Raw genomic sequence first — 16,303 nt, forward strand, 5'->3', positions numbered from 1 at the left:
AGATTTTAAGAGAGAATGAATATATATTCAAAAGATTTGCTGAGAATGAGCTGAGCAAGAAAATCTTTGAATACTTGAATGACAAAGCTTTATAAGAGAAGTCACAATGTATAGGCCTGTTGATAAGTAAATTAGTGGAGTATGTTTAGAAAGAAGGTTTGAAGTTCTTTGAAAAATAAATGCTAGAATTTGCAGAAATGGGAATGATCATATAATGAATGAAACATAAGGGATAAAAGGGCAGCAAAGATGAGGATGGAATGGTTAAGAAATTCATAAGCACCCTTGGGCTACATTTTACATTAGCATGAGGTTAAGAACTCTATTAGGGGTCATAGAACTTACAAGTGGTAGACGTAAGTCATTAACCAATTTTGGTTGATGAATTGTTATGTTAATAGATTGGAAGTCTCTCTTCTACTCTCAGTTTCTTCCATGTGATCTAGAGGTCCACAGATGTGTTCAAGAGTTTTTTTTTGTTTTTTTTGTTTCTGAAATGGAAACATTAGAAATTACCCCTTTGTGTAGGCCTTTACTGGGATACCTTATCTGTTTTGTTTTAGTATTTATGTATTTGATATAGTCGCCACTAATCAGTTAGCTGTATGATTTGATATATTATAACCATTTTGTTTTATTTTAATATTGTTGGTCTCTTATTTTATATATAGATTTATTTATGCTAGCATAACTGTCAGTTAATATAAAAAAATAAATCCTCAGAGCACTGCACTTTCAAGAAAGGATACAGTAGATTATTTTGAAACATGACTTATCATCAACTAGTAACAACTCAATATATGTATCAGGAAAAAGTCACAGTGCCATCCTTTGTGGATGATAAAGAACTCAGTCCTCAGGCATGTAAGATATCAGTATGTATATTTTAGTCGCTCCTTGTACTTGCAAGTCTCCAGGATGTAGATTTAAATGACAAAAACTCCAAAATTAAGTAAATTTAATGTTTTCATTTTAGTGATAAGCTTTTCACATAGCACACTATAAACTGTTAACACCACCACTGCTGCATTCCGAAGTTTACTCTTAAAAGATTTGAAGGAACCAATATTATTATCTAATACATTGTTTTTTTCAATTTTGTTATAGATGTAAAATATATAGATTTCCCTGTGACTGTACACATTTGTTTTAGGTTGTGCTTCAGAAATGTGTTATATTGTAAGTCTAATTTTCTAATCTAGTTTCCTCTATTTTTAGTGTACACTCGTTTATAGTCTTTTTGGCAATAGATTTTAAAAATAGCATTGACTGTAAACTGTGCATTATAATTATTATTATTTGTAGTTGTTGATTATCTCCTCACTGTGTTAGTTTGTTTTTGCATTGTTTATGTTTTTTGACAAATTTACATTTGAACAAAACAGTCCGTAGCCCAGCATTTTTAGTCACTTTCGGGTAGATTATGAGTTTTGCGTTATGAGGGGTGCCGTGCTAACGTGCAGTTTATTCTCACCGCTCACTTACCTACAGCGCTGGTATTACGGGTTTTTACAAACCCGCAGTTAAAAGGCAAGAAGTGAGCATAGAGCAAAATTGTGCTCCATACCACACTCCAATACCAACGCTGCTTAAGTCAGCGGTGAGCGGGTTGTACGTGCTCGTGCACGTTTTCCCCATAGACATCAATGGGGAGAGCCGGGTGAGAAAAAGTCTAACACCTGCCAAAAAGCAGCGTAAAACTCAGTAATGCAGCCCCATTGATTCCTATGGGGAAACACATTTTAAGTTTACACCTAACACCCTAACATGAACCCTGAGTCTAAACACCCCTAATCTTACACTTATTAACCCCTAATCTGCCGCCCCCAACATCACCAACACCTACATTATACTTATTAACCCCTAATCTGCCACTCCGGACATCACCGCCACCTACATTATACTTATTAACCCCTAATCTCCAGCCCCCAATGTCACCGCAACCTATCTACACTTATTAACCCCTAATCTGCCGCCCCCAATATCGCCGCCACTATATTAAAGGTATTAACCACTAAATCTAAGTCTAACCCTAACCCTAACACCCCCTAACTTAAATATAATTTAAATAAATCTAAATAAAATTCCTATCATTACCTAAATTATTCATGTTTAAAACTAAATACTTACCTATAACATAAACCCTAAGATAGCTACAATATAACTAATAGTTACATTGTAGCTAGTTTAGGGTTTATTTTTAATTAACAGGCAAGTTTGTATTTATTTTAACTAGGTAGAATAGTTACTAAATAGTTATTAACTATAAATACAAATTTACCTGTAAAAAATAACCTATTTTACAATAACACCTAACACAACACTACAATTAACTCAATTCCCTACATTAAATACAATTAAATAAATTAAATTAAATTAAATTAGCTAAATCGCACGCAAAAAACAAACACTAAATTACAGAAAATAAAAAACAAATTACAGATCTTTAAACTAATAACACCTAATCTAATAGCCCTATCAAAAAAAAAAGCCCACCTAAAATAAAAAAAAACCTAGCCCAAACTAAACTACCAATGGCCCTTAATAGGGCCTTTTGCGGGGCATTGCCCCAAAGAAATCAGCTCTTTTACCTGTAAAAGAAACAAACAAACAACCCCCCAACAGTAAAACCCACCACCAACACAACCAACCCCCCAAAGAAAAGCCTAACTAAAAAACCTAAGCTCTCCATTGCCCTGAAAAGGGCATTTGGATCAGAATTGCCCTTTAAAGGGTATTTAGCTCTATTGCTGCCCAAAGCCCTAACCTAAAAAATAAACCCACCCAATACACACTTAAAAAATTCTAACACTAACCCCCCGAAGATTCACTTACCAGGAGAAGTCTTCATCCAAGTGGCAAGATGTCCTCAATGAAGCCAACAGAAGTGGTCCTCCAGACAAGCAGAAGTGGTCCTCCAGACGGGCAGAAGTCTTCATCCAGATGGCATCTTCTATCTTCATCCTTCCGATGCGGAGCGGCTCCATCTTCAAGACATCCGACGTGGAGCATCCTCTTCAATCGACGGCTTCTTCGGAATGAATGTTTCTTTAAGTGATGTCATCCAAGATGGCGATCCTTAGATTCCGATTGGCTGATAGAATTCTATCAGCCGATCGGAATTAAGGTAAAAAAAATCCTATTGGCTGATGCAATCAGCTAATAGGATTGAGCTGGCATTCTATTGGCTCTTCCAATCAGCCAATAGAATGCGAGCACAATCCTATTGGCTGATTGGATCAGCCAATAGGATTGAAGTTCAATCCTATTGGCTGATTAAAGAAGATGCTCCGCGCCGGATGTCTTGAAGATAGACCCGCTCCGCGTGATTCGTTATTGGGGACCGGAGATACAGCCCGTTGAAGTTATGGGGGTAGGGGTGTCCAAAACCCCCGGTTCCCAAAGCAGCTCCCCTCCGGTAATTCTCCCACCTCTTGTCCTCCCTAGCGGCTACTAATCCCAAAAAGAGTAGAGCTCTGGGGCACATGGTTGCTGAAGCGACCAGGGATAAAGTTAGCTGGTGTTCTGCTGTCCTGTGGCTGACCGGGAGTTCCAGGAGCCCAGACAGCCTGGGAGGGGTTAGGCGGGTGTCTGTTGTGAGACGGCTGACTGGGAGTTCCAGGAGTCCAGCCAGCCTAGGAGGGTTTTCCAGGTCATAGACCAGCTCTTTTCTAAACAAGTTTGGAACACAAAACCATGCAACCAAAAGCTTCCAGAGATTGTGGTTGCTCTGAGGAGCCCAAAACCACTGAGAAACAACAGGGGTGAGGTTGTAGGGGGGTGGGGGGTAGCCTTAGCCATCTGGTATCTGTGACATCTCCCCCCTCCAGTTCAGCAGACCCAGCTAGACCCTTAACGGGTCGGCCTGGGGCTGTCCGACAGTGGCCCTCCACTTCTCGGTTACTAGGAGTGGTTATCCCATCTCTCCTGAGCTTGGGGCATCCTGGGGTACCTGCTGACCTTTATACCCTGCACCCTGGGCACAGGGATAGTCACATAAGGCAATGCCCGAACAAGTTTTCTAAGGCCAACTCCAAAACAATTGCTGTCCCACAAGTTCCAGTGTCCTTAAGTTCCATGGCCACACTGCCTCTCTCTGTGATACTCTGTTTAGTACTGGCTGACCCACCCACAAACAAAGCTAGTGCCGGTTTCCCAGCTGTATTCCCACCCCAGACCAGAGAGGGGGGTTGCTCCTTGGTGGGGCAGGTAAAGCTCAGGTGCCCAAATATGTGGCACCAACTGTATACACTTTTATCCAACTTGCCCAATGCAGCGCCTGCCCTCGGTGAGAAATACTCTGGGACAAGAAAAGGGTAGAGACCCTGCCAAGCTACTGAGGGGAGAGTCCATCTGTCTCTTCTCCTGAGAAGGAGATCTACCACTGGGGAGGGGATGTCTGCTACCTCCGCTCCATGGGAGACTGTGCTGCTGCTGGGGAGAGAGACCGACTGTCTCTTCTCCCAGAATGGGATTCGGCTGCTGGGGAGAGATATTGATACCATCTCTCCCTGCAAGGGCTTCTCTGTAAGGTGAGGGAGGATGACTACCTCCACTCCCGAAGGATGAATCTGCCGCTGGGGAGAGAGATCGACTGTCTCCTCTCCCAGAAAGGAGTTCTGCTTACAGGGAGGGAGGACGACTACCTCCGCTCTCCCGGCTCCTGACTCTGCCGCTGGGGAGAGAGACTGGCTGTCTCCTCTCCAAGGAAGGGGCTCTGTTTACGGGGAGGGAGGATGACTACCTCCGCTCAAAGGGGATGGCTCTTCCACTGGGGAGAGAAACCAACTGTCTCCTCTCCCAGCTCCTGGCTCTGCTGCTGGGGAGAAAGACTGACTGTCTCCTCTCCCAGGAAGGGGTTCTGTTTACGGGGAGGGAGGATGACTACCTACGCTCCCAGGGGATGGCTCTGCCGTTTGGGGAGAGAGACCGACTGTCTCCTCTCCCGGGAAGGGGTTCTGTTTATGAGGAGGGAGGACAACTACCTACGCTCCCAGGGGAGGGCTCTGCCGCTGAAGAGAGAGACTGACTGTCTTCTCTCCCGACTCCTGGCTCTGCCGCTGGGGAGATTTATCGACATCCATCTCTCCCTGCAAGGGGTCCTCTGTAAGGGGAGGGAGGACGACTACCTCCGCTCCCGGGTTTCCTGGAGCTGTTATAGGTGCTGGGCAGAGGCCGGTGGCTCTGTGCCCTATTGTCAGCGCTTCTGCTGGGGTGACTCCCTTATCTAAGTCTATAAGCTCAGAGTCAGACTGCTGATCAGGATCCCACAGCCCTGGTTCCCTTTTTCTTTGCTGCCACTCCTCCACGGTCGAGCTCCATGAATCCCAGAGGGCTGCACCCCAGATCTGTATGCCCCTGGCACACTGCTTAGTGAGATCCAGCAGCCTCTTGTATTCCTTGACCAGTGCCTCTTCCTGGTCAATTATAAAATCCAGATAGTCCAGCAGCCAGTTTTCCTCCAAGAGATCAAGCAGTTCCTCTTGGAGCCCAGATATATCCTCCAGACCCTGGTCTGTCTCTCTCCCAAACTGTGGGTCCTCTGTCCTTTTTGTAAACAGCAATCCAGGGCCGTCAAAGCCCTCTGTGGTGTGGGGGAGCCTTCCTCCAGCCATGGCTGTGCTTGCATAGTGAGCCATTGGAGGGCCCGATAGCCATCCTCCACCCACATCTCTTGCTGGATCAGTCTATGTAGAACAGCTAGCCATTCCTTCTTTGACTGTTCTCCCAGGAAAGGCAGTCTCACGGTCCACCAAACCCAGAATCTCATGTCATTCATGGGGAGGACTTTTCCATTTTACTGCTCCTGTTGCAGAGCCTCCCACCAGAGATCTCGGAGGGCAAGGTTCCTCCATGCCAGAACGTTCAGTTCCAAACAAGGATCATTTGTTCCGGTAAGCATCTTTTGTACTCTCCCTAGGAACTCTGCCTCCATATTTACCAGCTACTGTGGTACGTCTCCTCTGTCAGCAGAAACTGTGTGAAAGAAGCAGATCCCGCCAATGTGACGGATACCCCGGCTACCCCAATTGGGTAGCTCCGCCAAATGGGTTCTGCTTCCTCCCTGTCGACTGCAGCTATGTAACTGGCAAGTGACCACAGCCGGTAGCCACCCCTGATGCCTGACAGCACCAGTACTCAGGGTCCCACCCTGTGGCAGACTCCAGCTACCCAGACTAGGTAGATCTGCCTGACAGTGCTATGTAACTCAAGAAAGTGATTGTAGCAGGAGCCCACCCAAATAACTAGACAGACTAGCATTCAGGTGAAACAAGAGCTGATTTTATTGTACAACATACACTCCTTTTATACACACAGCTCATCTTGATAAAACAGGGAGACAATGCCACAGTTTTGCTGCCATTCCCGCCCTTCCAGACTGACCGGCGCCTCCATAGCAACCATAGTCTCACAGAATCCCAGGACACAATGGTGTCGGTTTTGGGGTTAACCGGGGGAGCGACGGCACTTCCAGGGTATCATTTGAAAACTCTTCGTCCCCAGATGCTGCAGTCCAAGAAGCGGTGTGATATTGGGGACCAGAGATACAGCCTGTTGAAGTTATGGGGGTAGGGGTGTCCAAAACCCACGGTTCCCAAAGCATCTCCCCTCTGGTAATTCTCCCACCTCTTGTCCTCCCTATGGGCTACTAATCCCCAAAAGAGCAGAGCTCTCGGGCACATGGTTGCTGGAGCGACCAGGGGTAAAGATAGCTGGTGTTCTGCTGTCCTGTGGCCGACCGGGAGTTCCAGGAGCCCGGACAGCCTGAGAGGGGTTAGGCAGGTGTCCATTGTGAGGCGGCCGACCGGGAGTTCCAGGAGCCCAGCCAGCCTAGGAGGGTTTTCCAGGTCATAGACCAGCTCTTTTCTAAACAAGTTTGGAACACAAAGCCATGCAACCAAAAGCTTCCAGAGATTGTGGTTGCTCTGAGGAGCCCAAATCCACTAAGAAACAACAGGGGTGAGGTTGTAGGGAGGTGGGGGTAGCCTTAGCCACCTGGTATCCGTGATAGCGGCGATGTTAGGGGCGGCAGATTAGGGGTTAATAATATTTAACTAGTGTTTGCAAGGCGGGAGTGCGGCGGTTTAGGGGTTAATATGTTTATTCTAGTGGCAGCGATGTCCGGAGCGGCAGATTAGAGATTAAAAATGTTATTTTAGTATTTGCGATGCAGGAGGGCCTCGGTTTAGGGGTTAATAGGTAGTTTATGGGTGTTAGTGTACTTTTTAGCACTTTAGTTATGAGTTTTATGCTACAGCGTTGTAGTGTAAAGCTCATAAATACTGACTTTAAAATGTGTTAGGAATCTTGTCGGTATAGGCTGTACCGCTCAGTTTTTGGCCTTCCAGGACAAACTCGTAATACCAGTGCTATGGAAGTCCCATAGAAAAAAAGGCTTTACGAAATTTACGTAAGTCGGTTTGCGGTAAGGCCAAAAAAGTGTGCCGTACACCTATACCTTCAAGACTCGTAATAGCAGCGTGCGTAAAAAAAGCAGCTGTTAACGCTGATTTTTCACCTTACCGCAAAACTCATAATCTAGGCGTATACTATTCCATTTTTTTATCAAAAATATGAGCAAAAGAATATTAATTCTGCTTTAAGGTTTAGATACATTAAGATTATTTATAGTTGATGCAGTTGAGACAGAGAAGATATCTTAATTCAGTTTAAGTTTCTCAAAACAAATACATTTTCTGAAATTTTATATGTTTAAAATGTTGTTCCTGTGACTTTTGCTCCTCCATTATGTTTTGCATTATCTTACTGTATATATAGGTGATTGTTATAATTGCTTGTGAATAACAACATATTTATGTAAAGAAACATATATCAGCTTTAAAAATAAAGAACTTAAAGGCACCATCTACAATAGAATTTTTATTGTTTTAAAAGATAGATAATCCCTTTATAACTCATTACCCAGTTTTGCATAACCAACACAGTTATATTTAATATACTTTTTACCTCTGTGATTACCTTGTATCTAAGCATCTTCTGACAGCCCCCTGATCACATGACTTTTTATTTATTATCTATTGATTTGCATTTAGTACTGTGTTGTGCTAAATCTTAAATAACTCCTCGGACATTAACACAATGTTATCTATATGGCCCACGTGAACTAGCAGTATCCTGTTGTGAAAAGCGAATAAAAAAAACATGTGATAAGAGGCTGTCTATAGTGGCTTAGAAATTTAGAGGTTAGAATGTTATAAAGTATATTAATATATCAATGTTGGTTGTGCAAAGCTGGGGAATGGGTAGTAAAGTCATTATCTATCTTTTTAATATTAACAATTTTAGTGTAGACTGTCCCTTTAACATATCCATAATGGTCATGACCATGTCAGTTAATGTTACAAGCAAAATAAATATAATAGATTTGAATTATGTGCTTCCTATTAAATTAAGTACATGCTTTCATCAAATCATGATTTAAATTATATGGAACAATTTAGTGATCATACAAGAACAAATATGGATGGAATGAACACTTTTTAAAAATATGATATTTGAATTTAAATAAATTGTGTATTTTTCTAGTTCATTTCTCTTAAACGTTAAGGGGTCAATTTATTAATGTGCGAGCGGACATGATATGATGTAGCGTATCATGTCCGCTGCACATCGATAAATGCTGACAGCATACGCTGTCGGCATTTATTATTGCACAAGCAGTTCTTGTGAACTGCTGGTGCAATGCCGCCCCCTGCAGATTTGTGGCCAATCGGCCGCTAGCAGGGGGTGCCAATCAATCCGATCGTATTCGATCGAGTTGATTTCTGTTCGCCAACTCAAAGCAGGCGGACAGGTTATGGAGCAGCGGTCTTTAGACCGCTGCTTCATAACTTCTGTTTCCGGCGAGCCTTCCGTACGGAGCTTGATAAATTGACCCCCATATCTCAGTTCACTTGTAATTAATTTGTATTCATTTTACATTGTTTGAATTATATTACTTTTACACCCTTATACTTTAAAATCAAATGACTCATAATGTTTAATAATATTAAATAAATAGGACAATTTCAAAGCATCTATTCTAGAGAATAATTTATTGTTGACCACTATTATAGAGTTGTCATTCAGTATCTACAAAAATGATTTATTAGAAACTGAGCTTTAAGGTACAAATAACCTTCAAATGTTATCTGAGAAGTTGATATCACAGGAAAATGTATCTTGGTGTCATAGATACCTCCCTAGCCCACCATCAGCAGATTTGCCTGGAGTCCCATAAGGCAAGCATTAATAGAACTCAATGTCAGGGAGCATCTGGTTTGAAAAATGTCTTTTTAAGCAGCTGTAACCAAGACAATATTCATTGCACCCCTCCTATAATTTTCATTTCCCACACTTGCTGTAAATTTGAGTTAGCTGAGAAATCGTTGCTTCAAAAATCATTTACCGAGCAATCATTCTACATTGCCATTCTGTGGTTAATTTAAACTCTGCTATAAAAGATAAATGCTTAAGATTGTCTTCCAGATGGAACCTATTTACTGTTACATTTTTATAGGTATGTATCAGTAACCATATGGCGTCACTTAAACTACAGCTATGCGTCACTTGCAAGCAATACGGTATCTTTTTTATTTAGCATTACATTAAAAAAATGGCCCTGCCTGTTTAAAGTGGTACACTATGGTTTTCCTTTAATATATGCTTTTATTGATTTGTATGATATATTTGGTGATGAATGAATTAATGTTTTGTTTTTTTATTGAGAGACAATTGCTAAAGTGACTGGTACATCCAAGTAGAACAGGCAGCATACAATTCTGTTACAGCACTTGATTTGTTATACAGTATATATGAGATACAACCTGGAACTTAGAAAGGAAAAAACATAAATACAGGTTATCATAATTATACTTGCTCTCCAGTTGCACATATGCATAAATAAATATATACATATAGCCTTACGTATACACATACAGGTATGCATACATACATCTACGCAGGTATAAAAGTAAAATGTAAGGTATAACTGAACTTTCAAGACATCAAAATATACACATAACCTGCATAAAGAATATCTCACTATAGGGTATCTAGAAATAACTTTACAGGGATGTTAAATGCAATAGGAACTCTCTCCATTTTCTACCTCCTGCACTTAAAGGGACAATGAACCCAATTATTTTCTTTCGTGATTCAGATAGTGCATGCAATTTTAAGCAACTTTCTATTTTACTCCTATTATCAATTTTTCTGCGTTCTCTTGCTATCTTTATTTGAAAAAGAAGGCATCTAAGCTTTTTTTGGGTTCAGAACTCTGAATAGCACTTTTTTATTGGTGGATGAATTTATCCACCAATCAGCAAGAACAACCCAGGTTGTTCACCAAAAATGGGTCGGCATCTAAACTTAGATTCTTGCATTTCAAATAAAGATACCAAGAGAATGAATCAAATTTGATAATAGGAGTCAATTAGAAAGTTGCTTAAAATGTTGTGCTCTATCAGAATCACAAAAGAAAAAAATTGGATTCAGTGTTCCTTTAATAAGGCCACTTTTGGACCTGAATTATCACTTACGTAAGACAAGGGAGGTGTATTTGAGGTATAGTAGGGCTACTTTTGAGCCCTTAACACAAATTTCTAGACTATACTATGGGGCCGATTTATGAAAGTGTGAGTGGACATGATACGATATGTCCACCGCACATCAATAAATGCTGACAGCATACGCTGTCAGCATTTATCATTGCACAAGCAGTTCTTTTCAACAGATTCACGGCCAATCGACCGCTAGCAGGGTGTGTCAATCTGACCGATCATATACGATCGGGCGGATTGATGTCCGCAGCCCCAGAGCAGGCGGACAAGTTGTGGAGCAGCTGTCTTTAGACAGCTGCTTTATAACTGCTGTTTCTGGCAAGCCTGAAGGCATGCGCATAAACAGGGTCATCAAGCTCCATTCGAAGCTTGATAATTCCGGCCCATTATATCTATGAATGTTAACCTTTGTAATGAACAACCATTAATAACAGGCAAAACATAACTTATAGGGTCTACATTTCTGTATTGAAGTAGGAGTACTACAACTAAATGGCTCTGAGTTTTATAAGATTATAATGGGAATGGCAGATACCATGAAACTGAGATACCCCTAACTGAGTAAATACAAGTTAAAGCAGTCAGGGATTGATATACTGCGTAGACATGTGTAAGTTCACAAATCCAACAGCATGATTTTATCTTTAGCCTAGATCCCCTTTTAGGAGGTGAAACTATACTTTTATAATAGAGAGGTGGCTGAATAAGTTAGGGTTCAAATGAAAGAAACCTTAGTGATATTGGCATGCTGGACAGCCTCAGAGTAGAAGCTTAGAATATATATATAAAGGAATATGTGCATGACTAAAGGATATGAGCTAGCTTGTAAGCTGAATCATCATAATGTACGAACATTGTATATATAAGCAGATAAGGAGGTTCGCTCAGGGCCTTAAGATATGGAATTAAGTTATATATCAGTCAATAGCATATGCTAATATATAGATCCAAAGCATATTAACCTGTCTCCCATAATACTTTCTTATATAGTGAACATCTATATATCTGAAGGAAATTATCACTCAGAAGCATTATGAAAATGGGTTAGGGCTTAAACTAAATTAAGGTTCAAAACTTTATAGTTCAAGTGTCGCATGTAAGCAGTTCAGTGCATAGGGTATAATAAGTATAGTAACATTATATATGCTAGCATTACACTCTAACAATGAATGACTCTAAATACCTTAAGGGAATAGTAAATGGGTGTGTGGATCTGTAATTTAAGATAAAGGGAAATTGTCAGGCAACCGATATAATCATCAGACAAAGAAACCATCATAAGAGTTACTGGTTACCAATAACAGCGGTATATAATAGCTACAAAAAACTAAAGTCGTTGGCTTCATATCACACCCTGGCCTTATAGGAAGTTTTCAGCCGATACCAGTTCTAAATATCCCTTGATCCTGGTGTGTCCAGTGTGCAGGTAATAGGACTATCTGTTTGGGGATGCTCTGGAACATCGTTGAGCCCAAGGAATCAATGAGGACTATTCTTAGTGCTGATATATGGGAAAAAAGCATCCATTCTAGTCCTGTAAATTCTTGTTGAGCCATTTGTTCAATGCAAACCTTAGGATCTGCGCCGTTAGCCTCCATTTACGGTCATTCATCTGGTCGCTATCCATCTTGTCCATCAACTTTTGTCTCTGGACATAATTATGTGAGATCAATGGAGAGAGGTTGGTGGTACACAAATGATCCTTGTCGGGAACTTTGGGATCACTTGCCTGCCGTGATAGGTTCAAGCGATACTGGGGCCCTACAACATCGCTCTTCTCATTTTTTTATTTTTTCATGAAAGTGATGTAGGTAGTGTCTGGGATTGCTGCAGAAAGCCTACTAAAGGCGTTGTTCAGTATCTCCAGGAAAGCAGACTGGTGTTGAGCAAGTAGGGTGTTCAGCTCCTCCAGCAAGTCCATAATGATCTCAACCACTTTGGTGGCAAAGCTGATTCCGGCATCCTGTGCTCTTGTGCAATTTTCATTTACCAGTAGCAGTGTCAGTGTGTGCACTATTTTTGGTAACGTCTTTCATATTACAGGTTCAGTAAGACTTATATCCTCCCGTAGGGACAGCTTGTCCTCCTCAACAAGACATATGGCTTCCGGAGTCTCAGGTTCACTAACTCTTCCCCATGCCAATTGCAGGGACTCTGTTAAGTGTTCAGCTGCGGCCATACCTGTCTGTTGGATCAGGATGTCATCAGTTCCCAAGCTGTGGCTAAGACTTTCTCAAGCCGGAGGAAATGCTCATTTAAAAGATTATTAATTATTTCCAAGAGATTATTTTCACAGAGCTCCATCTTAGATAAATGTGTTGCATATATAGATACATTAGATTGCTTTGTGGTGGAATTTGTGGCAACCCTAGACTTATGCTACACACCTCACACAGGCCTTGTGTCTTGAGATCCTCATGCTGCTCAGGCACAGCAGGTTGAATAATGGCTTCTGGGCCTGTGGAGACGGGTGTCGCACAGCTGTTGCAGAAAGCATAGGAAAAGGCACAGTTGGGTCATCCACTCTGATCATCTGTTGGATCTCCACTAAACAGATGTCAACACTTGTGTATAAGAATGTAGGTTTGCTGTATAAAACCCACAAAATATCTTTTTAAAATTTCAGGAGCTTCACAGAGATGTGTCTTTCTGCAATGAGAGCAGGCTCCACCCCCCGAATGTCTGAAATTTGATAATAAAATGGTAACATGAATGTTCCTCTTGACATATGCTTTATGAATGCTGCAATATAATTTATGTTAAGATATTAATATAAACTATTAAAATTTAAATATCAAATGTTACAAATTAATATTAAACATAACAGATTCAAGGCTATGAAACTCAATATTCAAATGTTTATAATTGTGTTACATTTATTATTTGAATGTTATAGTCTACAAATGAATATTTACTTTTTTACTTTTTTTTGTTTAGAAAATGAATTTTGAATATTCTGCAAACATTTAAAATGTTTTTAAACAACTAAGACAAGTGTTCATTATTTTCAGAAACTGTGTCTAAATAAATCTCCCTCTAATAGCTCATCTCTTTATTACAGGGACATTAAACACTACGGGCTAGATAACAAGTGGCATGCTATTTAGCAATGTTGCTCGAGCATTAACACCACAAGAAGTAATCTTTTTGCACATGCGGGTTAGTGTGCGAATAGAAGTAAAAAGTAAAAATGTTGTGTGCTAGCAAACCCAATGCAAGCTAACTTCAAGACCTTGAATATCGCAACCATAGTAACTTTTTTTCCCCATAGACTTCAATAGAGAGCACAGAATAAAAAAAACACTTATTGCTTGCACGCTAACCTGACAGGAGTTATTAAATATTTCCCATTCCAATGATTTTCACATACAGGAAAATTGTATTTTTATTATATATATATATATATATATATATTGATCTGATGATATATATACTGTGTATATATATAAATATATATATATATATATATATATATATATATATATATAGAGAGAGAGAGAGAGAGAGAGAGAGAGAGAGGGGGGGGGGAGAGAGATAGAGAGTGAGAGAGAGTGAGTATCTCCAAAAAGTAAGGGCACTCACAGGACTTGAATGTAGTATAAAAACTTTTATTCCTTTTTTCAACATTTATGTATTTGTCAACGTTTCGGCTTAGCCTTTTTCAAAACCATCTAAAAACATGATATATAAAAAACAATCAATTAATATGCAAAAATTACATAAAGCAAACATCAATTAAATACTGTGACCCATAGTTCTGTGGAAAAAATTAACCACAAAAGTGCTCCCAATAATACAATGTAAAAAAATTAAACCATAAACCAGTTCCCTTAAGGAGGATTTAGAACTATTTCTGCTAGATCATATATACAATATAATGATATGTACAATGTACTTATGTTTAGCAAATAACATTGCTTAATCTAATACAATGTATCATAAAAATGCGAGTGTGAACGCATAAAACTGTTTATTAGAAGAAGCACAAAATACTACCTGCTGTTAAAAGCATGTAAATCATACACTTTAAGCACACTTCAAACAGAACCTTGCTAAATGTAACTGTCCACAACTCAATATTGTATGGAAATGCGCTATACAGTCTTACATCCTAAGCCAGCTTGCTGGAAAACATGCACAATAATTACTACCCTTATAAAACATTTTTTATTGATATTTATATAACAATTTTTTATCAGATAGTGTTTATATAAGTGAAAGTTTATTTTAATTTATTAATGTGTTTCATGCAACCTTTATTTTACCCCTAACCCTTAAGCTAGGTCTTCAGTTGCGCTTACCCAACGAGCATTACATTTAATTGTGTCCTAGTGAACACGTTTACTTTCAACCTGTAATATGCGTGCATATTAACTTGCCTGTGATACTTTGATATCGCTCGCATGCAAAAGTTAGCCTGTCACTTGTAAACTAGCCCTAAGTAAATTTACCTCCTTCTAATCAAGGGTTCAGACATTTTTGAAACCTAGGTTTCGAAAGTATCTGCAAGAGAGGAGCTACACATATGAAAACACATGGATTGCAACGTATGACAACAGAGAAGGTGAGGAATAAACTCAATACAATGCTTATAAAATGTATTTATTGCTTAATGTCCCCTTAAATTAAAAATTATAAATATACAAATTATCATAGAATGATCATTAAAAAAGCATAACATTCAAACATTTATCTTATGTCTGTATTTTTGTCTGTAGCTTGTGTTCACCCTTAAACTATGAGTAACTGTACTTTATATAAAATATATAATATACTATATATTTTATATATTTTACTTTATATAGTACCTATTTTTTAGTAATTTTTTTAATTGAAGTGAAAAAAATATGAATGCTATGAACGTGAACATAGATGATGAAAAAAGCCCAGTACGTGGCAAAACTTAACATCTCAAATCACAACATGGAAGAATAATAAAACAGTGCTAGAAGGTAAACAGCATCCACAGTGGGACAAAGTGCATTGCTAAAGTCTGTGTGCAGTGCACCCCTCACCTGACCTCATACCCACTTAAAAAAATGTTTATTATAAAGAAGATTTTCATGATAAGACAGAGGAACTGGTTTGCACTGCACTGTGCATTGTAATAGTACAGTGACACTGTATCACACCATACCCACGTCCTTTTACTGGCAGTCAGACTTACAGCCACGCTGCACACTTTGGTGCCTGTTCTTGCTGACTTGGGATCTGAAAAGAATCCTCCTCTGTGTCCAGGAACAGTTGGAAAATGCTGCCATGGGTCAGTGGGTAACTACAGATACTACGAATCACAATGAGCTGTATTACAAGTTAAGTCCACAAATGCTGCAGCACTGTAACAAAGTTAATAAATGTATTGGTACCAAAATAAAAAACATAACCACTACATTTTAGGGTGCTACCCCTTAGTAATAAAGATACACAGTGAACACAAACATCTACCTTTAATACACAGGTGTAATTAACTCATTATCAATGATTTGCATTAAGTTTAATATATCACAGCTCTATCTAGTGGAGACACATACAACCTACAGTACATATCTATAAATAGCAATCTATATACAAAAAGCAGCATATCATACAAAAATAGACAATTCTAAGCCCAAATTTAATCCCTTTGGTTTCAAGGTCCCTAATTTAAAGGTCCAAAATGCTACTATCTTTTTTTTGCAGGGATTCCCTATTACCTCCTCTTCTAGGCTTGTGTACTTGCTCAATAATCTGAAAAAAAGATA

This window comes from Bombina bombina, chromosome 2 (assembly GCF_027579735.1).
Source record: "Bombina bombina isolate aBomBom1 chromosome 2, aBomBom1.pri, whole genome shotgun sequence".
Classification (NCBI taxonomy): domain Eukaryota; kingdom Metazoa; phylum Chordata; class Amphibia; order Anura; family Bombinatoridae; genus Bombina; species Bombina bombina.